Source organism: Talpa europaea (genome assembly GCF_964194135.1).
Source record: "Talpa europaea genome assembly, chromosome: 14".
Lineage (NCBI taxonomy): Eukaryota > Metazoa > Chordata > Mammalia > Eulipotyphla > Talpidae > Talpa > Talpa europaea.
Genome location: NC_140082.1, coordinates 34,530,898 through 34,551,308, shown reverse-complemented (window position 1 = coordinate 34,551,308; position 20,411 = coordinate 34,530,898).

Sequence of the window (20,411 nt, the reverse complement as noted above, 5' to 3'; positions counted from 1 at the left end):
GGCGCAACTTCTGAGAGTTTCTCTATTTTCAATTGAAACACCGTGGTTCATCTCACATTCTTATGTCTTCGTCACCACCAGGCTGGATACCTTCTCTGTGAGCCACAGACCAGCTGTGCTTTTGGTCATGTCGTCAGATGCTCAGTTCTGAACACCCGTGGGTGTGACCTGATTTAAAAAATGTCTCCTTTCTACAAGGCTACTCTTTGACACATTAAATAAACAATGGCATTCTTACATGGCAGTTAACATTCTAAGAACATTAACAGTGAAGAAATTCTTTATTAATAAATAGTTGCTTCTTTGTTTACTGTAAACCATTTTTTCTAATTCTCATTTCTTTGCAAGCCCTCCCCCACCCCATCTTTACTGGTGGATAGTAATTTGACTTCCTGTAAAAGAACAACCAATTACTAAAGTGATACCTTGGTGGTTCAACAGTTCCAGAGAATTAGACTTGATATAAAGAAAGTAAGAAAAGACAAGATAAAAGGCAGTGGTTTTACAGAGAGAAATGCATTTTAAAAATCTACTGTAAAAAGCTTGAGATAAGTGATACTAAAACACTAAATATTTGAGATATTGTTCCAGATAATTCAAGTACATCACACCTATAAACAGCTGTGATCCTATAACTCTATTTTAAAATTAATTTTATGACAATTCTAGAACAAAAAAAATGGGTGTTGAGCAATTGTTCTAGGAAAAAAGGCTCAAAAGAAAATATAAAATATAACATGTTGACAATGACTAAATTATGAGTAAAATCATTCTATTTTTTACATTTGTATATTTTTAAACTGCCTTTATTGAACATGTATTTATTTTTTAACAGAAGGATATTCAATCTGAAAGTTGTCCCTGTAATTTTTATGCATTTCTCTTTAGCCTAGACTGTGATAAAGTCTGATCTAACATATGCAAGTGTGTAGAAAAACTGTGGCACTAACAAAACAGATTTTTGAAAAATTTTTGACTCTGCAATGTTGAAAATATTTCCAGCCTTCCCTTTATATAACAGAAAAAATTCTTTGAAAACTGACTAATGGTCTCAGAAACAGTTCAGGCAGATTTATTAAAAAAAATTGGATCCTATCTTAAAATAGTTTCCTTATAAATAAAAAGTATGAAATAATTTGGAATCCAGATTCAAATAATTTCAAAAGCATTTTAGATTAGTTTGCTCTGTACAGGGGGAAGAAGCTTTGAGAAGAAAGCTTGCTCTGGAATCTTGTGATATTGTTCCATCCAAAACTAAATTTCCATAAGTAACATGCCTACTGCAAAATGTGCTTTTCAATTTGAGACTGATGCTGTAGAAAACAAAACTGCATATGGACAGCTCTGATTTCCAGGTCACAGGAGATGATAGATGGTGCGGAGCCAAGTCAACATGGGCCTCTCTGTAGCCTTCAGCACCCCACCGTGTGTCTCCTCTCATTTGTCACACTATTGTTTGCTCTAGTTGGATCATCATAAAGGGAAAACAGATTTCTGGTCTGGTAAAGTATTTCTTCATTTCTTGATCTGCATAATGAAGGGTTTGAACTAAATCCTTTCCAAGACCGCTACCAGATAAAAAATTCTGAGGCTCTTACATTGCGACATATGATTTTGGAATTGCATGTCATACTCTGGTCCAGCAAAATTCTGGACCAGAAAGTCAGAATATATTATGTAGTTTTAGTTGCTGTTTTTCATGTGAATAATGGTAATAACAGTTCTGTTTCCATTAATTTTAATACAACTAAGGGATCAAGCGCTTGCATATTTCTGAGGCATCTTTACAATCACTCTTTTATCCTCATTTCTCTTTTTTGTTCATTCATGGTTTATACTCCATCTTCTCTCTGTTCCTTCTCAGTCTTTGTTTTCTCTTTCTGACTGCCATCATGTTTTCCCTTTTTTTTCATTCCTACCTTACCAACTAATTTTGTGAAATCAGTTGTCCTTTGGATAGTATAAATACCATGAGAGTCCTGGCATTCTTGGGTTTAAAAAAATTTTTTTTCATAACACTAAATTACAGCCACTTAAATGTCTGGTGAATCTGTATCATCTCTGTTCATTTAATTAAAATTCCATCCTAATTGTGCTGGGTCATCATGCTTTCTTTCCTTCCTACTCATCTGAGTATTCATTTTACTGTCATTTCCCCCTAGAAACCTCCTCTTACAAATGAACCTGACATTTTGTGAGCATTCCATTCTACTAACAGCCTGATATTTACACTACCAAAATGCTACTTAGAGAAAAGCTTTCTGAACTTTTTAATTTTCTTACTTTATGTATAGTCTCAATTAAGATAACAAAAAGGAAGAATAATAGCATCTATGGACAGACCCGAATTTGGAAAACATCTGACTCTTTCTCCACTCGCTCATCTGAAGGATGATTGGACCATTAAAATGGGTTTGCATTTCCTTACTATCACCTGTTAAAGAGATGTGGACATGGCTGAGAGCAAGAGCTGTCATCTAAATACTGTCTCAGTGATTATGGGAAAACAGCTTGAGTTGAAAAAAAAAAGGGTGAAAAGTTTAATAGCTAATTCTGTGAGTCCAATGAAATGGGTCGTCAGAAAGCAACAAAACCAAAAAAGTGACTGGAAAATGGTTAATTTGATGATCTTCTGATTTTCTGTATTTTCATAGTAAATACAAGGCAGCAATACCTAGATTAACTTTATCAGGATAAGATAGTAAAAAAAAAGTCATAAACAATCATCCAGAATAATTTAAAAGTTATGCCTACACATCCCTCTTCTCATTTTATAAGCTTCACCTCTAAAAGGATTTTCTAAACTAGTAGAGCGTCTCAGAAATACACTTGGAAGTAATAGTGGTGGATATGAGAGAAAGAGAGAGGGGGAGAGGGACCTCCCTGGTGGTGCAAGGGGTTAAGACCCAACCTATGAAGCTATCTGCAGCCACTGCAGCACAAGTTCCATCCCTGGCCAGGGAGCTACCAACATGACGCACTGGACCTCTCCTGACTCGCCCGCTTCTTTCCTCAGCAGTGTATTTCCGTCAATCTGCCTGTTCTCTTCCCCACTCTGTCTCTGGTGAATCCTCTCAACCCCAACACCTCCTGCCTATACCCCAGTTCTTTATATGCATAAATAAATAAATATTTTTTTAAAAGAGGGAAAGAGAAATAGAAGGTGAAAGATTAATAAAAATATATTCACCTGGATCTTTCTTTTAAAGAACAATTTTTTACCAACCAAGAAAATGTTCTAATACCTAGCATCTCAACAGTTTTTTATTTTCCATGTCACCTTGTGTATGTGTTCCTCATAATTTTTTTTTAAAAAGATTTATTTATTTTATATAAGCATTGGGTATAGTCAGAAGCGTGGGAAGGTGAGAGAATTCACCAGAGCCAGAGCGGGGAGCAGAGCAGGCAGACTGACGAAGCACACTACTGAGGGGCGCAGCGTGCGGCAGGAGAGGTCTGCACGCCATGTGGGACCCTCCTCTGGCCGGGAAGCAGCCGGGGATCGAACCAGCGCTGCAGAGGCTGCAGGCAGCTTTGCAACCCAGCGCTCAACCGCTGCGCCACCGGGGAGGCCCTGTTCCTCATCATTTTTATTGGAAGATTAGTTTAGTGCCATGACTATACTGAGAAAGAAAATTCTTTGAAATAACAAGTTTAAGATGTTTTCCTTTTCTCCCCTCACTAGGAAACTCAACATTGCTTCAGAAAGCTAGAGGGATTCTGGTAAAAGAGGCAGCATCTTCGTTGGGGAAGTGCCGCTTACATTTTAACCAAGAGCACAAAGCACTTCTTCCACAGTTGACATATATGTATTATGTAAATTTAATGGCTCTTGAAACTACTGAAAAATCTCCAAGTCAGTATTGACTGCCAAGGTGATTTCAAAATCCCTGGTGATTTAGGCTCCTGGGAATGCAAATTTCAAGGTGGACACTGGCTGGAGTTCTGCTAAGCCACCCTGACAGCAATTTAGTAGTCATTCAGATACTAAAGCTTTACTTATGTGTCTGAAAAGGCCAGCTTTCCTGTCCCATTATCAATTAAGATCAACTGCTGTTTAAAGGTTAGGACAAATGACAGAATGGCTTCTTTTTCAATATACCAATATATTAGTCAACTTGAGCCTCTTCTCTGTCGATAGAATACAGAATGTCTTTAGGATGTGGGAGGCATTTTGCGCTAATGAATTTAGTATCATTTCTAAGCCATTCCCCAAATCTTTAATTCTCCAAAGAAGGACAGGATCCTGTGTCCTCAGAGTTTACAGCTTTATAACAGTAAAGAGCATAACTGGAGGTGGAGGGATGCCACTGGGGAATTCTCATGTTCATATTCAATCTTGAATTGAGAGCAGTTGCCTGGGAAACAAACCTAAAAAAAAATCTGATTTTTGCATGCATCTTCCAATCTTTAAATGGCAGGACACACTTCTCTGTAAAAAGGAAGTTCTGTAAGTCTAAAAGGCCTAAATGTGGGGTTTATTATTTGCCTGACCCACCTCAGCCTCCCACGGATACTTTCCACCCCAGTGCTAATCAAATAGGATATGCATACATTAAAAACAGAAACAAAAGGTCAAGCTGCTCTTTGGACACAAGAGCTCAGGGGCAGCAGAGAGGATACTGCAAGGCAATCAGAAGACTTGTTTTCAGGACATGCCTCTAATTGGTAATCTGCATTTCTGCATACAGTGTGAGCTTGGGCGGTGTCTCACAAATAAATCTCCTAGGCTCAGCTTCTCATCAGTAAAAGAGAGGGTCAGTCTGATCTCCAAGATACCCCCCTCTCCCTACCTGCCAATCTAGATCAATAATTACCTGCCTATAAGAGTGTATATTAAGGCTGCTGGTCAATTTCTTTCAACATTGAGTACTCTGTTATCACTGGTGTGTGTGGGGAAAACTTTACCCTCTTAGGTTCTATGGCTGGAGCCTATGAATTAAATTAATGAATGACAGAAAAATATGAGAAAAGGTTTCTTTTGTGGGCACATGGGAACTTCACAGAAAAGAAGTGAAAACTGTAGGAAGCAGTTAGGTTTGAGAGTTAACAAAGGGTGATAAAGCAAAAGGAGTTTGGGCTTCTTGGGAATGATAAATTCTTGGGAGGTAAGGGGAAAACGAAAGGAATATAAGGATTATTAGTAAGGTTTGTTAGGCAGACTCAAGTAAGTTTGTCCTTGGTTATAAGACTTTTCTTCTTTCTGGTACAGGAGAGGGAGACACTTCTCCAAGTGGAATATTTTGTAATATAGTAACCCTGCTTTTAGACACAAAGGAGGAGAGCAGAGTATTCCTCCCGCATGTGCTGTTTCTTAATTGCCTTTAGTGCGACATAATCCTTAGTAATCAATGTGGCATCTTTTTGGGTGTTATAGTCTAATTCCCCTCATTAGCACAGGGCTGGATTTTTTTCTGGCCTGCCTTTATATTGGCTAACTTATTGATTAATTACTGATAATTGAGGGTATTAGTTACCAAAGCTGATTCTTTGGCATTTAAAGCATCAAAAGGGACCTAATTTTTCAGAAATTAACCTAGCTCAATTGTGAAATTGTGAAATTAGGAAATTTTTTCCTCTAGAAATACATTCAGTAGAAATGCTGATTGTGCTAGAGGTGATTATCATAATGTACTGTGTGCAAGTGTATGTTTGCCACGAAATATATGAACACAACACAAGTTTTGGGGATGCAAATTATGCTTTCCCTCTAAAGGGCAGTCATGCTTGTTTTATTATTATTTTTTAATTTTTTGCCATGAGAAGGGAATGTTTGAATTTAATGATAATTGGTTTGATTTTGAACATTGACAGCAATAAAGCAGAGAGTGAAATGTGGTAACTTTCCCACTAAAAGCCTATTGTACTTTTTATTTATTTTTTTTTATCTTGTTTTATTTTTTGAAAGTATAATCTAGTAAAAGGAAAGCCTCATAACAAGAAAGTCCATGGGAGGCGTGGGCAACTACTTTGCTGGTTTTATTGCTACTTATATATATAATATATATGGCAGAATATTTTGTTGCTACTTCTATATATGACTTACATATAGGAAAGTCATTTTTCCTGGGGATGGCCCCAATAATGAGCTCTTATTAAAGTGGTAATAATTTACATATTTGTGAGCAGTGCATCTTTTTTTCCCCATGTCCCAAGTCATAGATACATAACACTTCAAAATTAACCTCAATTATGTAGTTTCTTCAAGAGCAAGGAACTTTCAAATGAACCCTGCTCCCCCTGCTTGGTAATTGTTTATTTCATCTCCAAATTTCCAAATACTCTCTGACAGACAATGTCTTCAGTTTCTCAAGACTTCTTGCTCTGTACTATGTACACCAGTCACTTGGTTGTACGAATCCTACTAAAATGTGAGTCGCTGAAGACAGAGTGACAAAGACCAGCACTCAGTCTTGCCCAGAGCCGTCCTTATAAATATTCCAAGAAGAGATGAAAAGGGGGAGATGATACAGTGGATACTTGACAATTCTTGGATAGATTAGCCACCACATTAGTTATGACTGCAAAACCTTTGATTCACTTATTTTCAATTGAGAGTTACTCAAGGGACTAGATTTAATATTTATTACAATCTGAGCAGGAAAATACAAGCAGCATAGTAAATCTTAGGGAACATAACAAATGGCAACCCCAAACACATGATTTGTTCCAACATGAAATTTAAGTAGTTGAGAGATCGCACTCTGTTTTTGAATTACTTGTTGACTGGTCTCCCTACTGGCATGGACTAGAAGTTGATTGCTTGTTAGTAATACATGGGTGTGTTGCAGGTGGGGAGAAACATCTTGGAACTTAAGCAGATGAAACTTTTTTCAGAGACTGCTTGCATTTGGTTGATTAAATGGTCCTCATTTAGCAACATCAGTCTAGTCAGGGGTTACTACCAATGGACATTGCTAGACAGAGCTGGAGAAGAAAGGTCTAGAAGGACAACTGGTAACCTGTGCATTTTCACAAATGACCTTTTTGAATATCTGAAAAATTATTCCCGGGTGCATTACTGACACAGGGAAATAAAGCCTTCCTGTGAATTTGAATGAAGAGGGTAAATTCACGATCATCTTAGAGTCGCCAAGAAAAATAAGTCATTCAGATGATGTAACCTGGCTTAAAGGAAAGATTGACAAGCACACTTTTTGTAATTAAGTCATCATGAAGATCTTAAAAGAAATGTAACACAATTAATAAAAATGACTTACAGATATTAAAAATTAAAAAAACACAATTCAAAAAAACAAGTACAGTACATAACATATTCTGTAGAAAGATTTCTACTGTGTTTCAATAGAATGACAATTCACTTTGCACAGAGAGCAAAGTTCATAGCTTCTGTCAGTCAAAGAAAGTAACCAAAATATTGACCTTTACCAGTTCCCCACAGATTAGGAAAGCCTTTTCTTGTAATAAAGATCCTGCACTGAGAAATTGAGAAGTTGAATTTGCAGAATTCTGCAAGCATACTTATCCTGATGTTAGAGAGTTGAATGATTGAAGAGGTTATGTTCTTAAATACAATGTCCTTTTTATTGCAGAACAGACCTGTCTCTTGTCCATTGGCTGTTATAGCCCATGTTTGATGACCCACATGCTAATATTCTTGTTGCCTTTTATAATAAGATAGTATCTATGGTATGCTCCATAACGGTGTAGGCAAATCCTATCACTTCCCCGCTTGACCTCCTATTTCAGATGGGGTTCCCTTGGGATCAGGCAGAGTCCAGCTGACTACCTGAACCATTTACTCTGGAGTTACTAGTTGCATGTGGCTACCAAGCACTTGAACTATGGCTAGACCAAATTGAGATGTTCTATACGTGCAAAACATAAGTCAGAGTTCAAAAATTTAGCATGAAAAAATGCTTGTAAAATATCTCTAATTTTTTGGCAATAATTGCATGTTGAAATGACAATATTTTGGATATTTTGAATTAATAAAATAAATTTATCAAAGTTAACTTCATTTTTTTTTTATAGGACTCTGGCTTTCTCATGCATGGCTTAATTTAATGTGGTTATAAGAAAATTTAAAATACCATTTGTGACTGGCATTTGCGCCTCTTGTTATATCTCTATGGGACAATTCTCGTATGAGGGAAAGACCTGTAGTCACATACAGGTTCCATCCCATAATCATCAGACTGCCCAGGGCTACAACCAAGAGGTTGTGAGGCAGTCTTTTGTTTGGGAATGAGTGTGAGGGTAATATGTCTTGAGACATGTTCTTTCTAATTCTTCTAGTCTAAAACATGAACTCCTGAAAACTACATCATATGGAGATATTTATGTAAACAACTCTATTTATTTAAAAACATTCCCTTTGGTTGGAGTCTTTTGGGCCTGAGATGTGGCCTTCTACTTACCAATAGATCAATGCTCTAAGGGATAAGGTATGAGTATTGTATACTCATTAGAATAAACATGATACCGTTGATGCTAAACATGACAAAATGACTAGTAAGTCCAATGGCTATTACTCTTCTAAGTGGTACTGTCAATATTTGACTATAATTGTCAAACATAATCACTTTGGGGTACAATCAAAAAGCCACATGTTTTCTTTCTCCCCACTGCACCTTCAAATCCAAGTTTGGGTTGATTGTTCTGACCCAACAGACAGCTCTCATGGATTTCTGTTCTATTTTTTCATTTTTACTGAGGTATAATAATTGCCAAATAAGATTGTATTTTATTTTTATTTATTTATTTTTAAAGATTTATTTATTTATATAAGCACTGGGTACAGTCAAAAGCGCGGGAGGGTGAGAGAATTCACCAGAGTCAGAGTGGAGAGCAGAGCAGGCAGTCTGACGAAGTACACTGCTCAGGGGAGCAGCGGGCGGCAGGAGAGGTCTGCGCAGGAGAGGTCTGTTCGCCATGTGGAACCATCACCCGGTGGCAGGGGATCAAACCGGCACTGCAGAGGCTGCGGGCAGCTTCTCAACCCAGCACTCAACCGCTGCGCCACCGGGGAGGCCCTGTTTTTATTTTTTTTTAAGATTTATTTATTTATTTATACAAGCACTGGGTACAGTCAGAAGGGTGGGAGGGTGAGAGAATTCACCAGAACCAGAGCGGGGAACAGAACAGGCAGAGTGATGAAATACACTGCTGAGGGGAGCAGTGGGCGTGGCAGGGGACGTCTGTCGCACCATGTGGGACCCTCGCCGGCTGCCGGGGCTCGAACCAGTGCTGCAGAGGCTGCGGGCAGCTTCACAGCCCAGCACTCATCCTCTGCGACACCCGGGGAGGCCCTAAGATTATATTTTAAATATGTGTTGTAGTGAATTGATCTATGCATATATTGTGAAAACATCCTCCTATCTGGTCAGTTATCATGTCTATCACATGCACTTCCATTTTGTGTGTGCGAGGACATTTTAGTTCTATTCTCTTAGAAAATGTCAGTTATACAATACAGTATGTTCAAATATAGTCACCATGGTGTCCATGATTAGATCCTCAGATCTTACTCATTTTGTAGTTGAAAGTTGGTAATTTTCTGACAACACCTTTCTACTTCCTCATAGCCCAGACCCTGACAACTATTTTTCTGCTCTGTTTCTATGATTTTTATTTTATTTTTTTTAGATTCCACACATAAATGACACCAAGCAGTCTTTGTCTTTCTGTGTCTGGCTTATTTCACCTAGCATAACTCACTCAAGTTCCATCCATGTTGTTGCAAATGGCAGGATTTCCTTCTTTCTCAGAGCTGAATAATAATGGATTATATGCAGTGCATGTGTACATATATGTATATATATGACATATATATAAATATAGATCACATCTTCTTTATCAAGGCTTATTGTTTGCATATCTTGTCATAGTGAATAATGCTGCAATAAACATGAGAGTGCAAATATTTCAAGATTCTGTTTTCATTGCCTTTGGATATATACCCACAAGTGGGATTGCTGGATCATATGGTAGTTCTATTTTTAATTTTTTTTTGGAGACTCCTCCATACTGTTTTCCATAGTGTCTGCACCAGTTTACATTCCCATCTGCTCCATTTTAGTCACAAGAACACTCCAGTTTCAGTGTTTAAAACGTCCAGCTTAGCATAATGGCACATACTCAGGCTGTTATTCTGTTCAGAGCTTCTTCTTCCCTGGGTGTTACTCAGACCTGAAAGCCTGAGGTAGAGGAGGAAAGCATGTCTCCACTTTAGTAGTCCTCTCGGTCCTGCCTTCACTCGTCCTCAGCGCCTTCACAGTAGTGGAGAGAGGACAGGGGGAGCTGACAAGGGCTGCCTTGGGCTAGCGCTGGTGCTCACTGGCTTACTGATGTCTGAAGCAGACACTCTCCCATGGAGCTCTTTGGTGGGTGGTGAGAACACCAGTTCATCAGAGACCACCTCTGACCAGAGGCTCAGAAGTCTCCACCACTTATCCCTCCTTGCTGCATCTCTGCAGTGAGCCTTTTCTGCATCACTTTCCCAGACAGTCTGCTTGGACAGAGTTGCTGACTCCTGGGACCCTGGTACTTCTTGACCACCCATCACTGGGCAAGTGCAGGTTGCTCCTGGTGCAGCTCTGTGTCTCTTTGTCCTCTTGTCCTGGCCATTGCCAACAGGCATCCAACACGCAGCCTGTCATGCCCTGAGCTCTGCAGGATACAAATGAAGGTGTCCTCTTGAATTCCCTCTCCGTTGTAAGGTGGGCAAAGGGAACCCCCTGAGGAAATTGCTTAGTGAGCCAACAGTTGTCTGCCAGGTTTATCTGCCCCCTTCTCTTCCACTGCCCAGCAGTTTCCCAGGCTCTCCTGGAGACTGCAGATGAGCAAGCCATCCCCAAACCTGTTTTCAGATACCAACTTGGAAGTCCTGCATGGGGAGTCTGCATTTAGCTTCACTTTGGAATAGGGAGTAGTTGAGCTGACCCTTGAGGACTGACCCAAGGCCTGAGCCAGAAATGAGAGAGCACATCTTCTCTCTCTCAGCTTAAATGTTTAGAGCCCTTACTAAGTATTTCCTAAAGTCAGATGGGGTCACTTTTTACAGTTGTCTAAAGTTCACTGTTTCTGTTTCTCGGCATCCTGGTGTGAGCCCTGTCCTAGCCCAGGGTGGGTGGTGACAGAGCACTCCCCAGCTCTCAACAAAGATCCCTGCCATAGCAGCCCTTTCCAAAACAGACATGGGTAGCCAGCAAGGGATGCGTCCAGGTGAAAAGGCAATTTCAATACACAACATAAATGTCGGGTAAAAAATACAAAGGGGGGCCTCCCCTGGTGGCGCAGCGGTTGAGCGCTGGGCTGTGAAGCTGCCCACAGCCTCTGCAGCGCCGGTTCGATCACGGGCCACCGGTGAGGTTCCCACATGCCATGCAGACCTCTCTTGCTGCTCCCGCTGTTCCCCTCAGCAGTGTACTTGAGTCCTTCTGCCTGTTCTGTTCCCTGCTCTGGCTCTGCTGAATCCTCTCACCCTCCCGCGTTTCTGACTGTACCCAGTGCTTGTATAAACAAATAAATCTAAAAAAAATACAAAGGAATAGTATAAAAGTTTCACTTGTGCTGCTCTTGATGGGGAAAGGATAAGGCCCCTGAACAGGACAGCTTGGGGAAGAAGGGCTCTCAGGAGGCTGTGGGAATCTCCACCAGGAGCAAGGGCAGAGGCTGGGGTGAGAGAGTCCAGTGTCTCCATGACACTGAAGCAGTTCTGTGAAGCTGGAAAAAAGGGTGAGACTAGAAGCATCTTCTTATAGTTGAGAAAGATGTAGCAGATCTGCTACTTGCTCACCCAAGGTTCTGCATGTCTGGGCTGATGGTATAAAAGAGTTATTTCTTTTTGGATGATGCCATGATGATCACTAAGTGCTGCGAGCTGCTTTGATGAAAGGCACAAGACAAACCACCTGGATTATTACCATGCACAGTGATCAGCCAGCAGGTAGGATTCTGTCTGTACAAATAATTCCCATACTAAATTGAGAGAAAGAATACAGTTTACTTGGCAGCATTTTAAAAATATAAGTTGGGATGAAAGCCAGACCCTAAAATATTTATACTGATCTCAAATGTATGAAAACAACACTTAGAAAATAATTTTTTGGTATAGTTGGGGAGGAGTCTTTAATGAAACATTTACTTGTGTCTGATTTCTATTTGTTTTTACCAGCTTCATTTAATTTGATAGATCGTCTAAGCCACAGAGCAATAGCACTGAAATCTAATAGAGACATACAATGCTGAGTGAGCTGTTGAGAGGGAAGTGCAGCCTCTGGTTTGTGGTCTTCATCAGACTTGTTTCAGTGGGCGCAGGCAGCCATGGCAAGATACCACAGACCAGGTGCTTAAACAACAGACATTTATTTTCTCATAGTTCTGGAGGTTGGAAGTCCAAGATCAAGGTGCCAGGAGGGTTGGTTTGTAGTAAGATTTCACTTCCTGGCTTGCAAGAAGCGTTCATAAGATATGGTTTTTAACTTGGTGATTCTCTTATGCCAGCTTTTCTCCAAAGCTCCAGACCTGGAATCTTTATTGCCTGGATTCTTCCCATGAATGCACTGCCAGTACCTTCATTCCAACATGCTTTAAAACAAATGTATTCCCCCCTCAAGTCTAGTGCTTTCTCATGATCTCTTGGTCTACTTTCATTTTTACAAACATTGGCCTACAAACATTTTGGGGTGTGTGTTGGGACAGGGGAAATATGTCTTTTAAATCTATTTTATAAAACTTGTTTTGGAAAATTTGAAACATTTACAAACAGTAACAGAACTGTGTAATGAACCTCCTTGTACCCATCATTAGCTACTAATTATTCATTTATGGCTGATCCTGTTTTGTTTTTCTTTTTTTTTTTTAATTTTTTTAAGATTTATTTTTTTTTATATTCCCTATACAATTGCACCCGCCTTATTTTGACCCCATAGTGTGTCTCTCCCTGCCCCCCCCATAGTGTGTCTCTGGTTTATAATTGTTTGTTGATTTTGATTTTTTCTTTATTATAGTTATTCTTTTTCCTGGTCCCTTATTTAGGTTTTCTAGATTCCTGCTATGAGTGAGACCATCCGGTATTTTTCTTTTTCTTTCTGGGTTATTTCGCTGAGCATGATCCCTTCCAGCTCCATCCATGTTGTTTTTCTTTTTGATATCTACCTCCATTTTTGAAGCTATACATATTTCAGGATGCATTTCTAACAGATAAGGATTCTTTTTTTTTTTTACTGTCAATTTTTAAATTAAATTAAATTTATTTTATTTTATGTATTTCTTACATCATTTTTTATTTTTGCACAATGTATGCATTTTCATCTTGGTTATATTTCCCATACAATTGCACCCCTCTTATTTTTGACCCCAATCCCTCCTCTCCCCCCCCACCCCCCGTAGTGTGTCTCTGGTTTATAGTTGCTTATTGATTTTAATTTTTTTCTTTATTATAGTTATTCTTTTTCCTGGTCCCTTATTTACGTTTTCTAAATTCCTGCTATGAGTGAGACCATCCAGTATTTTTCTTTTTCTTTCTGGCTTATTTCACTGAGCATGATCCCTTCCAGCTCCATCCATGTTGCTGCAAATCGCATGAGTTTATCTTTTTGATTGCTGAGTAATATTCCATAAGGATTCTCTTGATTGCATATCCGTAAAATTTTGTTTAGCATATTCTGCAGTTTCCTGCATTTTCTATACATTGATAACTTGCTAGTGAGGCATGGTTTGCACTATCAACTTATCAACATCATCAACAACTGCTTCATAGGTGACTCTTTCTCCCCAACCCTCATAACCTCGCAGATCCCACTTTGTTTATTAATGTGCAATTGTCCTTGTAATTTTGTGCTTTGTTGAATCATCCACTACATAAATGCCCAATATTTGCCTTTGCCAGTCTAATCTTCTTCACCACAGTTGAACTGATCCAATTTGCTGTAAAATGAAACATTTGTCTCTTTTTGTGGCTGAATACTATTCCATTGCATGGATAGATCACATATTTTTAAAGATTTTATTTATTTTTGCATAGAAGAACTGAGATGTAGGCCAGTGGTCTGGGGCAGGGGTGAGAGGATTGACCAAAGACAGAATGGGGACCAGAACAGGCATATCTACTGAAATACACTGCTGAGGGAGCAGTGGGCAAAACAGGAGAGGTCTGCTGCACCCGATATGGAGTAGCTCCCTGGCCAGGCATAGAACTCAGGCCGTCATGGTGGTAGCACTGAGACTTAACCCCTAGGCAACCAGGGTGGCCCTAGATCATATCTTCTTCATCCAGTCCTCTATTGGGGGGCACTTAGGTCTTTTCCATGTTCTAGCTATTGTAAATAATGCTACAATACATACTGTGGAGCAGTTAATTTTCTGAGTTGATGGTTTCATGTTCTTTGGATAGACACCCAAGAGTGGGAATGCTGGGTCATATGGTAGTTGCATTTTTAGTCTTTTAAAGTGAATCCATACTGCATTCCAAAATGACTGAATCAGTTTATATTCCCAGCAACAGAGGGAATTCTCTTTCTCTGCATTCTCTCCAGCACCTGTTGTTAGGGTCTTTTTTTGATGTGTGTTATTGTCATGGTGGGAGATGACATCTCATTGTGGTTTTGACCTGCATTTTACTATGAAAAACAATGATAAATATTTTTTTATCTATCATTGGTCTACTGGGTATCCTTTTTGGTAAATTATATGTTCAAATCTGCTGCCCCTTATTAAATTGGGTTGTTTATATTTTTATTCCTAAATCTTATAAGTTTTTAATATATCTTAGACATTAGCATCTTGTTGGCTGTGTGATATATAAATATTTTCACCCATTTAGTGGATGTCTTTTTACTCTATATATTCTTTTGATGAGTGAATCTTTTGATTTGAGGTAATCACAATTGTTAATTTTTTATTTTATTTCCCTTATTGTAGGGGTTGAATCTCTAATAACATCTTTATAATTGATGACATGAAACATGTTGCCAATATTTCTCTAATATGTGTTATTGTTGCAGGTTTTGTATCTAAAAATTTAATTCATTTCGTATTTATTTTTGTGTATGGAGTGTTGTCCATAAAATTACTACCACCCAGACACCCATAAACTGTCAGCATAGACTCTTGTGTGCTTCCCTCCTGTTTTGATCCCTCTCCCATCCCCTCCTCTGCTGAATGTCTCCAATTTCTAGTTTGCCGACTAGTTTTGTCTTCTTTTTTTTTTTCCTGATCCCGTGTATAGTTTCCCTGTCTTCCTCCTATAAGTGAAAACATCTGATATTTTTCTTTTTCCTTCCAACTTATGTGTTATAGTATAGTTTAAAGTCAGATAATATGATGCCTCCATTTCTCTACTTTTTTTTGCTTAGGGTTGCTTTGGAGATCTTTTATGCTTGCTTATAAATTTTAATATTTTTTGTTTAGTTTCTTTAAAGACTATTATTGTTATTTTGGTGGGGATTGTGTTAAATTTATATATAACTTTTGGTAGAATAGTTAGTTTGATTATATTGATTCTCCTTCTCCATGAACATGAGCTGTCTTTCTGTTGCCTTAAGTCATGATTCTTTAATAACGTTTGGTAGTTTTCATTGCTACCCTGGTGAGGTTGATTCCTAAGTATTTTATTTTTTTTTTTGAGCTATTGTTAATAGTTATTTTTGTAGTATCTTTATCTTCTCATTCATTGAATACCAAAAAGAAAACAGATTTTTGTATGTTGATTTTGAAACCTACCACTTTACTCATTTATTGTTTCTAATAGATTTTTGATGGATTCTTTAGGGTTTCTTATTTATAATATATTATCTGTGAATGAGAGTTTTATTTCTTTTCAAGTTGGATTCCTTTTTTTTCCTGTTGTTTGATTGCTTTAACTAAAATAGTAAACAGAGGTGGTGACAGTGGGCATCCTTATCTTGTTCTTGTTCTTATAGGGAAAGCTTTCAATTTTTCACCATTATTATTTTAGTTGTTGGTTTGTAATATATAGCCTTTTTTATTGTTGAGGTAGTTGCCTTCTAGTCCCATTTGTTCAGTTTATATCATAAATGGATGCTGAATATTAACAAATGCTTTCTCTTCACCTACTGGTATTATCATTATCTTTGTTTTTATAATTGATTTATGTTTATTAAATCATCCTTGCATTTCTGGGAGAAATCCTACTTGATCATACTGTAGACTTCAGTATGGTAATGTTTTGTTGAAGATTTTTGCCTCAATGTTCATCGGAGATATAGGTCGATAATTTTCTTTCTTGTGCTGTCTTTCTCTGGTTTTGATATTAGGGTAATGTAGACATCTTAAGATATCATAGAGAGTGTTTCCTGTTCTTATATTTCAAAAATAATTTGAGCTAGGTAGAGATTAGTTCTTTAATGGTTTGATAAAATTCATTTGTGAAGCCCTTTGGTCTGGGCTTTTGCTTTTGGAAAGATTTTTTTTTTATTGCTGTTTCCATTTCCATTGTTTTTGGAAAGATTTTTTTTTTTTTATTGCTGTTTCCATTTCCATGACTGTGGTCAGTTTATTCAAATCTTCTATTCCTTCCTGGGTTATTCTTTGTAAACTATGTTGTTTGATAAATTTGTCTGGGTTTTTTTTTTTTTTTTCAAATTTATCGGTATATAGTTGTTCATGGTAGAAATCTTTCTTTGAGTACTTCAAATATCTTCTGCCATTTCCTTCTTGCCTATCGAGTTTCTACTGAAAAGTCTACAGACAGCTAGTTGATGTTCTCTTATCAGTTACTCTTTATTTTCTCAATGTTTTTAGTATTTTGCCCTTGTCATTGACTTTCAAGAAAATACTTTACTGTAATGTGTCCTGGAGTGTGTTGATAGGGTATTAATTTGTTTGGAACTCTTTGGGCTTCTGTGATAGGGATATCTGATTTATTTCTTATATTGAGATGGTAATTATTTTTTAAATAAATCTTCACTACCTTTTCTTTCTCCTCTCCTTTTGGGACCCTAATGATGTGGACATTATTTCTCATTAGGTTATCCTAAAGAACTCTGAAAATATTTTCATTTTTTTCCCCCTTCTTTTCTGTTCTATTTGTGTGCTCTCTGGCATTGTGCTTTTTTTAAATATATATTTTATTTTATATAATTCTTACATCATTTTTCATTTTTGCACAATATATGCATTTTCATTTTGGATATATTTCCCATACAATTCCCACCCCCCTCATTTTGACCCTAATACCTCCTCTTTCTCCCTCCCCCATAATGTGTCCCTGGTTCATAGTTGCTTGTTGATTTTGATTTTTTCTTTATTATAATTAGTCTTTTTCCTGGTCCCTTATTTAGGTTTTCTAAATTCCTGCTACGAGTGAGACCATCCGGTATTTTTCTTTTTCTTTCTGGCTTATTTCACTGAGCATGATCCCTTCCAGCTCCATCCATATTGCTGCAAATTGCATGAGTTTATCTTTTTTGATTGCTGAGTAATATTCCATTGTGTATATGTGCCACATCTTCTTGATCCAGTCATCTATTTTTGGGCATTTGAGTTGTTTCCATAGCTTAGCTATTATAAATAGTGCTGCTATAAACATAGGGGTGCAGATGCCCTTTTGAATTAATGTTTCTTTGTCCTTTGGGTAAATACCTAGGAGTGGAATTGCTGGGTCATATGGAAGCTCTATCTTTAGCAAGTTGCGAAATCTCCACACAGCTCTCCATAGTGGTTGGACCAATTTGCACTCCCAGCAGCAATGCAGGAGAGTTCCTTTTTCTTCACAACCTCGCCAACATTTGTTGTTGCTATTTTTTTTTTTAATATGTGCAATTCTCATTGGTGTAAAATGATATCTCATTGTAGTTTTGATTTGCATTTCCCTGATTACAAGTGATGTTGAACATTTTTTCATATGCCTGTTGGCCATTTGCATTTCCTCTTTGGAGAAGTTTCTTTTTAGCTCTTCTGCCCATTTTTTTTTTTACTGGATTATTTGTTTTGGTTGAGTCTCATCAGCTCTTTGTAGATTTTTGTCATCAGTCCCTTATAATTAGTGTTGTGTGCAAAATTTTCTCCCAGTCGGTGGGGTTTCTCTTTGTTTTGGTTATTGTCTCTTTTGCTGTGCAGAAGCTCTTTAATTTGATGTAGTCCCAGCTGTTCATCTTTGCTTTCACTATCACTGCTTTGGATGATGTGTCCGTAATGATGTTTTTGAGGTGCATGTCATGTAGTGTTTTGTCTATATTTCCTTCTATATATTTTATGGTTTCAGGTCTTATGTATAGTTCTTTAATCCATTTAGAGTTGGTTTTTGTGCATGGTGTGAGGTAGTAGTCAAGCTTCATTCTTTTGCATGTAGCTATCCTTGCTGGCTGGCTGGAATCGAACCGGCGCTGCAGAGACTGCAGACAGCTTTACAGCGCTGTGCTCAACCGCCTGCACCACCAGGAGAGGCTCACTTTCAGTCTATATTTATCTTTTGTAGTTAAGTGAGTTTCCTGGAGACAGCAAAAATGTTGGGTTTTATTTCTTAATCCAGCCTGTGACTCTGTGTCTTTTTATTGAAGAGTTTAGTCCATTTACATTTAGAGTTAATATTGATATGTTAGCATCTGTATTTTCCATTTTGTTTGTCTTTTCTCTGGTTTTATTTATTTCTTTTTTTACTAATTTTTTTGGTCTTGTTTCGTTCTTATTTATCCCTCTGTTGGTTCTGGCTTTAGGATTCCTTGTAGTATTTTTTGGTGTGGGGGTTTAGTTGTAATGAAATTCTGGAATTTCTGTTTGTCTGGGAAGGTACTTATTCTTTCTTTATAAAGGAAGGAAAGTTTTGTGGGACAGAGGATACTTGGTTGGCATTTGTTGTCTTGGAGTCTGTTGACTATGTCCTTCCACTCTCTCCTTGCTCATTGTGTTCTTCAGAGAAGTCTGATGTCAGTCTAATTGGTTTTCCTTTGAATGTTATCTGTTTCTTCCCTCTTGTCAGCTTCACTATTTTTTCCTTGTCTTGGATTCTTGGGAGCTTTACTATTATGCGTCTTGCTGTATTTTTTCTTTCATTATGGAAGTTTGGTATTCTTCTTGCTTCTTGTATGTCTATTTTCAGCTCTTTCATGTTTGGGAAGTTCAATTAATTCATTGAATATTTTCTCTATTCCTATGTCTCTCTCCTCTCCTTCTGGGATTCCTATAACTTTTGTATTTCCTTTCCACATGAAGTCAGATAGTTCCTGAAGTCTTTCTTCATTCTTTTCCATTCATACTTCTCTTTCCTTTTCTGTTTTGGTTCTTTTTATTTCTGTATTTTTGAGAGTACTTATTCATTCTTCCATTTCATCTATTCCGCTTTCACTGCTTTTCCCAGAGTTCTTTAACTCCTCCATTAATCCTTCGATCTCCTGCATTTCTTTCACTTCCTTCTTTAGGGACTCAATTTCATTCTTCTGATCGTTAATTATTTTTCCCTTATCATTGTTTTCCTTTATGACTTCTGTCAGTTTTTTAATCATGGCAATTTTAAATTCTCTTTCTGAAAGGCTCAGAAGTTCTTCCAAGTCACTGTTGTTGCATTCTGGTGGGTGATTTTCTTTTTGTGGTGTGTCTTTTCCCTGAGGACTTGCTTGGTTGCTTATATTTTTTCTTCTTCCTGCTGCTTGTTTTCTAATTTGTCCTATGCATTGGGACACTATGTCGCTCGTACTGGCCAGCATCTTTTTGGTGTGCTCTTTCTGGGATGTTGGAAACTGGTGGTCCAATAAAGTCTAAAACTGGTATGCCAGAATTCCGGTATGGCAGTGGTACTGTGGATATGTTAGTGGTCACTATCACAGAGAATCTCCTCCTTCTGTATTTGTTTAAATCCAAGATGGGTCTTATGGTCCCATAGACTGCCCTGTGGTGGCAGGATTGCCCGCTGGCCTCCAAATTGCTGGATCCCCCTCTGGGCTCCAACTGGTGGCCAGATGGGGCCTGGCTTTTGGGGCTTTTCAGCTCACCTCTGGCTGTGGGGCAGCCCTTCCCCAGCTCCACACAGTCTAGGTGGGTTCCTCCAGACACAAAAGTCCCTGATCTAAAATGGCGATCGGGGCGGGCACTTCCCTGAACCCACGGTCTGACCTGGTGGCTACTGGATCCCCTTCTGGGCTCTGACTGGCGGCAAGATGGGGCATGGCTTGTGGGGGCTTTTCAGCTCACCACTGGCTGTGGGGACAGCCCTTTCCCAGCTCAACACAGTCTAGGTGAGTTCCTCTGGAAGCACAAGTTCCCTGATCTAAAATGGAAAGTCAGGAGGGCACCAACATTGTGCTTTTGATTCACAAATTCTCTCCACTATTTGTGTTTGCCTACTGTTGAGTCTCTCTATTGTATTTTTAAATTTTTATAGCATTTTAAAGATCTGTTCATTTTAATTGTAGTGGTCTGATATTTTCTTAATCCCTATTGTGTTCCTGTTTTACATCATTTGATATTTTTCTAAATCACCAAACATGGTC